We start from the raw sequence: 11475 nt of genomic DNA, 5'->3' as shown, positions 1-11475 counted from the left end.
TAATAACAAAAATCATTAGGATATTAACCAACAGTCCCTCCAGAAAAACGCGATTATGCGATCGCATGATTCAATGCATACTCAGCCAAAGTCCACATATTTATGCGGGGCCGCATTTTTTCAATATGCCGCACTTTCACGTGCAAAATATGCGGGGCTTGCATGATTTCATAATTAATAATCGTAGCAAAAAGTCACTTATGTCTTAGCAGAAAGTTGAAAAATGTTGCATATACTTCACATAAGCTCAGCCATGTCCCCTATTGCCATGGGAACGTTGTGAAGTGACGTAATTATGCGACAGCAGTTTTTGCAAGTTCCCGCAGTTTTGCAAGTTCCTGCAATTTCATTCCATAAAATTGCATAAATATCCTACATATTCCATCGCATTTTTTAAGAAAACAAGATCGAGGATTTTTGCATGCAACAATCACAAAAAAACTGCATTTTTCTGGAAGGACTGAATCAAAAATCATGTTCCATAATGATATTTTGTACATTTCATATCATAAACATTAAATATGTATGTTTCATTAGTAATATGTGTTGCTAAAGACTTCATTTGGACAACTTTAAAGGAGACATATCATGAAAATTTGACTTTTTTCATATTTAAAGGGGCCATGTCACAGGATTTTTTTGGGATGTCAAATGGATCTTTGGTGTCCCCGGAGCGCATATGTGGGGTTTTGGCTCAGAATGCCATATAGATAATTTATTTTGTTAAAATGGCCACTTTGTAGGTGTTTGTAAAATGTGCAGTTTTGGGTGTGTCCAATGAAGTGCAGTGAGAAGCAGATGAAGTGCAAAATGCCCCTTTATCTGCACTATCCAATCACGGCACTGCCATTTAGTGTAGAGATCAGCTCATTTGCATTTAAAAGGACACACCCCCAAACAGCACATTTTTGCTTATACCTACAAAGTGGCAATTTTAACATGCTATAATAAATTGTCTATGGTATTTTGAGCTTAAACTTCACATATGTACACATATTTTAAAAAAGTCTTGTAAAATGTCCCCTTTAAAGGCAATTTTCTCATCATTTTGATTTTTTTGCACCCTCAGATTCCAGATTTTCAAATAGTTGTATCTCAGACAAATATTGTCCTTTCCTAACAAACCATACATTTAATGGAAATCTTATTTATGATGTATAAATCCCAGCTTTTAATAAAAGACCCTTATGACTGGTGTTGTGGTCCAGGGTCACAATTTCCTTTTTATACCACACTTTCAATCTTCTAGAATATTTTGCATATAGCCTCGGATGATGCATCTAAGTGTAAAATGTCTTTATTTTGGTCAAACTGCCATGCCATAGCTAAATAACACATTTTGCATTGCCCTACAGTTGAATGGATGATGAAATATGTATTTTACCTTCTCTCTTAAACTGATTCCTGGTAAATGTGTGCAGAAACTGTCGGGTCAGATTATATATTAAAATTCACAGAGAGAAAGTGCCTGAAACAACATCCTGTTAACATTGCAATAAATGGCAATCTGCTCTGATTCAGAATGGCTGTATATAAACAGAGGGTCTAACTGGGCTGTGTTTAATTGATCCCCATGTGAACTGCACTGGCAACGCTTAATGGCTCTGATAATTAATAAAAAATATTTTAGCCGCACTGCTCCTTCAGACCTGGCAGGCAAATAATTCCCTATGGTCCTTTACAACGTTATTTGTGATTCTGTTTGAGTATGAAGCGATTTGTTCGTATGGTTAATGGAACTGAAGAAGAAGAATGAAACCATGAAAGTAAATCTACAGTATATGGGTCTCAAAAAACTTTTGCATTTTAACATTATGAATAATAATAAAACAATCTAACCTAATGAGATTCACTAATGGGAATAATAAGGGATTGGGAAAACATCAATGCTAAACTACTGTCCAGATGCATTACAGTAATGAGAGACTGGGGAAATGTGATGTAATGAAAATAATGTTGTCCTACTGTAATGTATCCTTAAAATATATTGAATTTTCTGGTAACACTTTACAATAAAACTAACAGTGAACAATGAACTAACAATGAGCAAGATAGTTTTTCAGCATTTATTAATCTTTGTTAATGTTAGTTAAAGGTGCATTGTGTTAATTTTAGCGGCATCTAATGGTGAGGTTGCGAATTGCAACCAACGATTGAAACACATCGCTTTTGAAACACATAGAGAAGCTACGGTAGCCGCCACCGGACAAACATGTCATCGTCGGAGACAACTTAGTAAAAAAATTGTCTGTAAAGGCTTATGTAGAAAAATGGTGGCACAAAATGTTAACGTCCATGTAAGGGGACCCTCGATCTAAGGCAGTGGTTTTCAAACTGGGGGCCGGGACCCCCAGGGGGGGCGTGAGATGGTGCCAGGGGGGGGCCAGTTTTATGACATTTTATGAAATACATTAATTTATCATGAATTCTGTGTGTAATTAAACCTTTAAAAAATAAGGCTACTAACCAAAAGCACTACTTTTTGTATAATTTAATGTTTTTTTTATTTAATAAAATGTGGAGTTTTAGAACAATTTTTTGTCAAAAATTTTCTTTGGGGGGCCGCAAAGGAATGCAGCATACACACGGGGGGCCGCACGCTGAAAACGTTTGGCAACCACTGATCTAAGGTAATAAACACGTAACAGTTCATTATATAAGGTCTTTATACACCCCTGATAATATAGTTTTGTATATCATTTTGCATTTCTGTCAAGAGATCCTTCTAAAAATTACACACTGCACCTTTAATGCCTATACAATTGTTCATGTTAGTTCATTGTGCACTAACTATATTGCAATTTTTTATTTGTGTATTAGTAAATGCTGAAACGAACATGAACTAAGATTAATAAATGCTGTGGTATTGTTCAATGTTAGCTTACCCATGTTAACAAATGCAATCTTATTGTAAAGTGTAACAGTTTTCTTAATATGTTTTCTTTTAATGTGTGATCTGAACTGCTTTATTCTGTTTGCATAAACTCCTGAAAGATTGCAGATGTTACATTTGCCTGGCTGGTGTACAAATGACTGTGTGTGTATATACATTTTGATTGATTTAAACATGGTGCTTAATTAGACTTAACATATTGAATAAAAAGTAAAGTTAAAGCAATGTTACGATTCTTCAACTTGCAAGGAACAGTCCAAGCTTACGTGAGATTTGCTCTGCGGTAAAAACATGTAAAACAAGCCCTGATAGTCACACCTAATGTAAGCTGTCACAAGTGTCACATCTGATTATCATAATTATTATAATGAATAATTATAATGAATATACTACAAGTTCAGGAACTCTTGCATGATGCCTCGACCCGGGCCAGGAGTGTACAGTGTGTGATTTCACCATGACGATGCTCTGACCAAAACTGTAAATAAAAAATGGATTTAGAAATGAGTTTAAAGTCTTGTGAAATGTTCAATATGATCCAAACTGAGTCACGTGAAGTTTTTATTTAAAGGTGCCGTAGAATGTAAAACGTTTTTTACTAACGCTATCTCACGAGAATTCGTACATATTTTACGAGTTTGCTAATTCGTATTAATTTATACGACCACATTTGTAAGTTTTGGTACGATTTTCCTAGACCCCTGTGACATTGGGGTTAGGGGTTCGTTTTTTCTTGTTGTTTTTTCATGAGAATCGCAAGATTTTGCACGAATTAACCAACCTTGTAAAATATGTCCGATTTCTCATGAGATCAGGCTTGTATTTACATAGGCATAGATGAATTTTAATAAGTAGTTCTGTACGTGGTAATGACATATCGTGAGCCTCAAACACGATCGTTTCCTCCTTACGTAAATCTTGTTCATGCAAAAGACAGCTGGAAAACACTGACTGTGACGTTACCCTAACATTAAATTACACATTCAATTTATAAAAATGTTGTTACAATGCTATAAACAAATTTAGCGATAATGCCATATGCTACCATTCTACTATTGGCGTTACAGTTACGATTTCCAGGTCTATACCGAAAAAAAACACAAACTTACCACTAAGAAACATCCACATTCAATTGCTGAATTCCTCAAATTCCATATCTTTGTCTGATACTGGTTCAAACATAAGGTATGTTTTTACACACACAGAGCTACTGGTCTGAAAAACAGCCAATCAGAGCAGAGCTTAACATTTTTATTCATCACCCTTTCAAATAAGGTAATAGACCATTTCATTCTAAGGACAAATCCTAGGGTTGTAAATGGACTTGTAAAGACGTTTCTGGATATTTTTTGCACTTAATAAAGCCACATACCTTCTATGTAGATATCAGAGAACAATTTAAAGGGGACATACCATAAAAATATAAACTTTTTTAGTTAAGTGCTATAATTGGGTCCCCAGTGCTTTTATCAACCTAGAAAATGGCTCCCCTGGTGATGTCAGAAAGGGATAATACTGCCTCTTATCTACACTATCCAACCACGCCACTGCCATTTAGTGCAAAGATCAGCTCATTTGCATTTTAAAGGACACACCCAAAAACGGCACATTTTTGCTAACACCTACAAAGTGGCAATTTTAAATTGTTATAATAATTATCTAGCTGATATTTTGAGCTAAAACATGTTAACATGTGTACTCTGGGGACAACAAAGATTTATTTGACATCTTAAAAAAGTCTTGTGAAATGTCCTCTTTAACAGATTATTTCTGTGCATTCTTTGGCCCCTTCACTGTAAAAAAAATCTGTAGAAATTGCAGCTGGGTTGCCGGTAACTTACCGTAGATTTAAATGTATGTTATTTACTGGCAACATTTTGTTCAAAGTTAAATTAACATTTAACATTTACAAGTCTTTGTCTTTACAGAGTAAAACTAAAAAAACAGCATCAAGCAAAACATTCTGGGAAACAAAATCTGAAGCAAATAACAGAAAAAGGTTGATGATGATTTCTGGTTCCCAGAATGCTTTGCATGAGGCTGTTATTGTATAGTTTTATTCTGTAAAGATAAAGACTTGTTAATATTTAAATTTTATTTAACTTTGAACAAACTCTTGCCAGTAAATAAATTAAATTTAAATATACGGTAAATTACCGGCAACCCAGCTGCAATAACATTGTAATTTCTACAGAATTTTTTTTACAGTGTATGTATGAATGTAGCCTACCCATTCTCAGTTATGAAACGGTAAGATGAAGATATTAAATTCGTTTTCTGGTCTCCCAGTTTAGTCTGTTGACTGGTTTTAAAAAGTTTCAGACAATTCAGCTGGTCAGGGTTCTCAGATAATCTTGCTGATCAACAGTTTGACAGAGATGGGATGTCTTAAACTATTAAAGACCAATAATCCAACTGTGGCTGGTCTACCCAGTCTCCTGAGGTTGCGTATAAATAGCACGAAGTGTAAAACTCGTGCAATACATACGCCAAATTCCACTTTGGCGTGCATATGATACGCAAGTCCTTCCCATTCACTTAAACGGGGCATCTTTTTTGTCGTTTTATTTATTGGTTTCTACATTTTTTTCTGTTTTTTAAACCATTTTCGCTTGGGTTTAGGGTTAGATTTCAGATTTGCTTAATAAGGTTATTTAATATACAGGTTTCTCTATGTTTTTGTCCATATTTAAGCCATGGTCGCTTGGAGTTGGGGTTAGAGTTGGGGTTTGGGTTAGGATGTCATTTTTAAATAACAAAAAGTTGTTCTAACCCTAAACCCAAGCGAAAATGGTAAAAAAATAGCAAAAAAATTGAGAAACCATTAAATAAAACGACAAAAAAGATGCCCCGTTTAAGTGAATGGGAAGGACTTGCGTATCATATGCACGCCAAAGTGGAATTTGGCGTATGTATTGCACGAGTTTTACACTTCGTGCTATTTATACGCATTTTCAGGAGACTGGGCTCCATTATATAGTACACTTACAGTAACGTGGCGGATTTAGCAAAGTTTTTGAAAAAAATCATTACTAATTAAAGAGTAAAAATCCTGAAATTTTTCTTAAACATTTAGCAGTTTTGATCAGGACTGAGGTTGAATAACAGATTTATGCAAAAAAGTTTGAAACCAATTATTTATCTGATTTTTACAGCAGTTTAATTTAGTGGGTGTTTTCATCACAAACATAACGAAATGGTTGTGAATTTGCCCACAGTGTATTGTTCAGTTTTTGAAAAATGTTCAAAGCAGTTTTGAACAACAAAAGATTTGTCAACAAAAATCATTCCATTTGCTGAAACACAAAGTTGTGGCCAAATAAAGACTCAGCAGCACCCTATAGTGGACAAAAATATCCCAATATAACATAAGGGTTAAATTAGTTTTTTTTTTCTGTAGTAACCACAAAATATTTTTTATTGGTGTTGGGCTAGGGCTATTTCTAGCAGAACTAGGTGGTTGACTCCTACTATGACCGATGGAGGCCTCTGGTAACATTGGAACGTTAATGCTCAGTTAACGTAAACGTAGCTCAGTGTAATTTTTGATACGCTTTTGAAGTAAGGTAATCTACTTGTTGTTTATTTTGCTTGTTATCAGAAATAAACTACTCTAAAAAGGACTCTGTTGTTATTGATTCTTTGCAGAGTTTACCAGAAGTTACGTCTGTTTCACGAAAGCCGTTTGTTTATGTTGTCACTGTTGAAACCGTCTATAAGAAGTTTTTTTTAATGCAGGATTAATTCACACTGCTTATGCTATTTCTTAAACAGTTTTCCAGGTTGTTTTATCAATTTCAGAGTTAAGTTTTAAATATGCCTTCATTTCTGTTGCTTTTGAAGAGTGACAAATATAATATAACCAGACTGTAAAATGACTCTTTTTCTTCTTCGTACAGTATCTAGTAAAATCACTTCACATCTTTGGTAACTTCCTGCTTTTGACAGTTCTTATAGTAGTGTGTTATACAGTGCCTAGCAACAGATATTGTGAATGATGACTTCCATTAAGATGAAACTGCTGTCAATCATTTTCCTCAAGCTTTGAATTTTCTCATACTCTCAGTGATGTGGGTTCTGTCTCTGTTCTTTCATTAATGCTGAAGTCATAATACACTCTTAATAATAGCTTCACGATTTTTGGCTGCATGGTTTCATAAAGAACCTTTAACATCTAAAGAACTTTTCTGTTTCCAAAAAAAAAAAAAAAAAAACGATTTGTATTAAAAAAGGTTCCTCAGATTATAAAATGGTATGAAAGAACAATGAAATGGTTGAACTGAATGGTTCTTTGAGAAACCTTCTTCTATGCCATCACTGTGAAGAACCTTTTAAGCACCTTTATTATTAAGTTTGGTATGAAACTGTATTAAATATATAAAAAGATCACCTTATCTTATTATTTCTGTCTGTCAGACTCTCTGTAAACATACCATAACAGGGTTCCCACGGGTCCTTGAAATTCTTGAAAGTTTGTGAATTTGGGGAAAAAATTCAAGACACAAGTTTTTGAAAATATACATACATAGATACAGGTCATGGAAAGTGCTTGAATCTATTTTAGGTTTCTGAGAAAAAAAAATCTATATTATTCCCTGTGTAGTGTAGGATAATATCATAAAATTCTAGACTTTTAAGCACACGTGCTAAACTGTTTGCTTTAAATGCTTATATCTTCTGTATGCAAATGTTGATTCATACCAAAATGCTTTTTTGCATAGTTTTGTTTGACACATGAAAACGTCTCTGGTTACGTATGTAACTGTTGTTCCCTGAGAAAGGAACGAGACGCTGCGTCTTCCTTTCCATAGTTCCTGCGTCCCTGTAACGCCGTCTTTGGCAATATTTCAGATAGCGACATACTTCCTGGCTCCCGCGTCACCCTGTCTTTGTTGTTATGCCTCACCATTGGTTGAATTTGATACACATTCAGACGCACTTAGCCCTGGAGGCGTCCCCAAAGTGTCACCGCAGTGACGCAGCGCGAGTTCCCTCGAAAGTGAACTGTAACAATGTATCTTAAAAGGTAACACGATGCAACCTTGCACTCGCTTGAAATCTGTCTCCACATTTAGTTCTTGAAATTGAGGGTATTGGACCTGGAAAGTCCTTGAAAGGTCCTTGTATTTGAAATTAACTAAGGTGTGGGAACCCTGCATAAGTAACCTAGCCTAACATATTATTTTGATATATATTTTATCTGCAGTATTGACATTTCAGTTAATATATTACAATATTAAATATTTAAAATAAAACTATTTATTAATGTATTGAATTTTTACCATAACCTTTTTTCTTATGCAGCTGTTTGCCAGTAGATTTACATGTATGTTATTTACTGGCAACAGTTTGTTCAAAGTTAAATGAACATTAAATAAAAAATAATAAAACTAGACAGAATAAAACAGATTTTGGTTCCCAGAATGCTTTACAGGCTGTTATTTTAGTTTTATTGTGTAAAGATAAAGACTTTACATATATTTAAAGTTTATTTAACTTTAAACAAACTGATACTATAGTAAATTACATACATTTTAATCTACAGCAAGGTACTGGTAACCAGCTGCTAGTAATACTGTAATTTCTACAGATTTTTTTTAAGTGATACAGTACTTTTATGATATTTGAAGTATGATGGTTTAAAAAAGATAAAGATAAATCACCTATAGCACATTTTCTTCAGAAAGTCAAAAGTCTAATCTAGGAACTGAAATATGATTTATTTTGAACATAGATATTTCGTCCAATAACTCAGATGAGCCTTTGTGTGTTTTGTCGCATTGAACACATACAAACACACTTCGCACTAATGTTCAGTGACCTTGTGACCCCCCTTTTGATTCATCACAATGATAACAGATGGTCACATCTCCAGATTTTTTAAATTAGCCCCCTAACAGATGGGTGATCAAGTGTGACTAATACCCATAATTCTGATTTATTAAATAATGATGGGGTTGTGTCGGGGTTGTGCTTTGAATGGTCACAAAGCAAAGACATTTGAATGATTAGTCTGAAACATCTTCATTGACAGCAATGCAGTTTATATGATTTTACAGAACAAATTGAGCTCTTATCCTCTATAATGTGAAACATAAAAGATGCCTTGTTTTTTGAAGCATATATGAATAGCAATCCCTTAAAATATGAAATTCATTATATAATGCCATTTATTTTATGTTACACATGAATAAATTATTGCAACATGTGTTCTTGTGGCTCGGTTTTTGCATTGGCGGTGCAAAGATTGTGGGTTCAACTTCCAGGGAACACTCATAATGTATCAATAAACAATGTATAACTTGAACAAATGCAAGTCGCTTTGAATAAAAGCATCTGCCAAATGCATTTATGTAATGTAACAAGCATTTTCTTTTCTTTTTTTTTGCAAGAAGATTAAGTTTATTTGTGATCTTGCCAGAGTGAACAAAGATGCTGTTAAGGTATAAATGTCATCAGGACCCAGGGGCCTCCATTTCCAAGAGATCAAAACCAGGAGCCAGAAAGTAAATTTAGCATTTACTGTAGAGCATCCCCACTGTGACCTATTACTGTGTTCATTTATCTTATATTCTTCAACAAACATCACACCTCAGCATTTGCTTCTGGCAAATCCTAATAACACTGAAGAAAAAATATTCACAAGCTTGCCATTTGAAATCGGTTTATAGTTTTAACATTACCTCCCTCTAGTGACTAGATGCAAGAATGCAATTAGCCTATATTTAAATCTAAGAATTTGTGAAACTTTTCTGTTTTGAGATTTTTTTTTAATTCATTGGAGACAAATATAGCTTCTTGTATCCTACTTAAATTATAAACTTAAACGTCTCAATGAATCTTTTTTTTTTATTTAAGCTTAAATTTGCAGAAGAAAAGGAAAAACACAAATACACCATGGGGCGGTTTCCCGGACAGGGATTAGACTACTCCTAGACTAAAATAAATTTAAGAGCAATTCAAATGGAAAACAACCTTCACTGACATATCTTAAAATACATCAGTGCCCTTTGTTTTGCCTCAAACTGCACAAAAGTAAAGTTTTTAATAAGGCATGTTTGTTAAAACTATATTTCCTAATTAAACTAAGGCCTAGTCCTGGCTTAAACTAATCCTTATCCAGGAAACCGCCCCCATAAACCTATAGGACTGATAAAACTGGGTTGGAAAAGCAGGGTTGAGAAACTACTTAAGACCAGAGGTCTATAGAGCAGTGGTTTTCAAACTGGGGGCCGGGGCCCCCAGGGGGGCCGCGAGATGGTGCCAGGGGGGCCCCGTATTTATGACATTTTATAAAATACATTCATTTATCATGAATTCTGTGTTATTAAACCTAAAAAATAATAAGCCAACTAAACAACAGCACTACTAGGTATAATTTTATATGTTTTGTTTAATTAAAATATTACATTTTAGAACTGTTTTTGTCATAAATTTTCTTTTGGGGGGCCGCGAAAAAATGCACTGTACACAAGGGGGGCCGCACGCTGAAAAAGTTTGGGAACCACTGCTATAGACTATACTGTAGCCTAACAAAACCTTACAGCTACCAAAAAATCTAACCAGTGTTTCCAAATGTCATACCCCTGGTTTCACAGACAATGCTTAAGGCTAGTCCAAGTCTAAACATGTTTAAGCTGTCTCAACTGATAACCAATAACTTATAAAACATGCCATTGCCATTTGTCTCAAGATACACACCAGTAATGTGTTTTTGTAAGGCATGTTTCTAAAATATGCTTAAACATCTTAAATTTAACTAAGGCCTAGTACTGGCTTTAGCCTTGTAAAACCAGGCCTTGCAGTTTTAAAAAGTTAATTGATCCATTTCACACAAAATTATATGACACTTTTCCTGGTGTACAATTATATTGTATCCATTAATAATAAAAATAGTAATTTATATTATTTATTATAATTATTAAATAATTATTATATATGTATGTATGTATGTATGTATGCACTTTTCCTATTCTTAATGCAATTTTGTTTTTATATAAATTATTATAAATTATATTTATATATAATTTAAATATAAAATAATGTATATATACACATACATACATACATGTATATACATATAGATAGATAGATAGATAGATAGATAGATAGATAGATAGATAGATAGATAGATAGATAGATAGATAGATAGATAGATAGATAGATAGATAGATAGATAGATAGATAGATAGATAGATAGATAGATAGATAGAATATATTAAATAAATAAATATTAGAAGAATCAAAAATACTAAACTTTTTACTGAAATAATTTTTTTCTAAGTAGATTAACGGTCATATACACTATTACTTTTCCTATAATTAATGCAAATTTATTTAATATAAATAATAATTTATAAATGTAATTTACATGCGCATTTAACCGGTTCAACACAATAATAGTTTGATTTCACCTGGTTGATCCTGACCTTAAATAGCGATTTAAGTGATTTTACTATAACAAAGGTTTATTTTCAATATTCATAAGCAGAGTCGCTATTGGACGGCAGCGGCACAACGTCAAAGTCACCTCTTTAATATTCATGAGCCAAAGCTTTCCTATTGGTAGGTTAACAAACAAC

At 33.7% G+C, this 11475-nt stretch overlaps 1 long non-coding RNA gene across 1 annotated transcript; it reads left to right on the top strand.

Moving 5' to 3' along the window:
* The first annotated feature begins 692 nt into the window (after positions 1 to 692).
* LOC141350606 (uncharacterized) lies at positions 693 to 3400 on the top strand. Its single transcript, XR_012358721.1, has 2 exons — positions 693 to 2319; positions 2631 to 3400. It is a non-coding gene; the product is annotated as an uncharacterized lncRNA (long non-coding RNA).
* Positions 3401 to 11475: the final 8075 nt, after the last annotated feature.

This window comes from Misgurnus anguillicaudatus, chromosome 18, assembly GCF_027580225.2.
Source record: "Misgurnus anguillicaudatus chromosome 18, ASM2758022v2, whole genome shotgun sequence".
NCBI classification, from domain to species: Eukaryota; Metazoa; Chordata; class Actinopteri; order Cypriniformes; family Cobitidae; genus Misgurnus; species Misgurnus anguillicaudatus.
The sequence above is the reverse complement of the archived record's forward strand: the minus strand, read 5'-3'. Positions and strand labels throughout refer to the sequence as shown.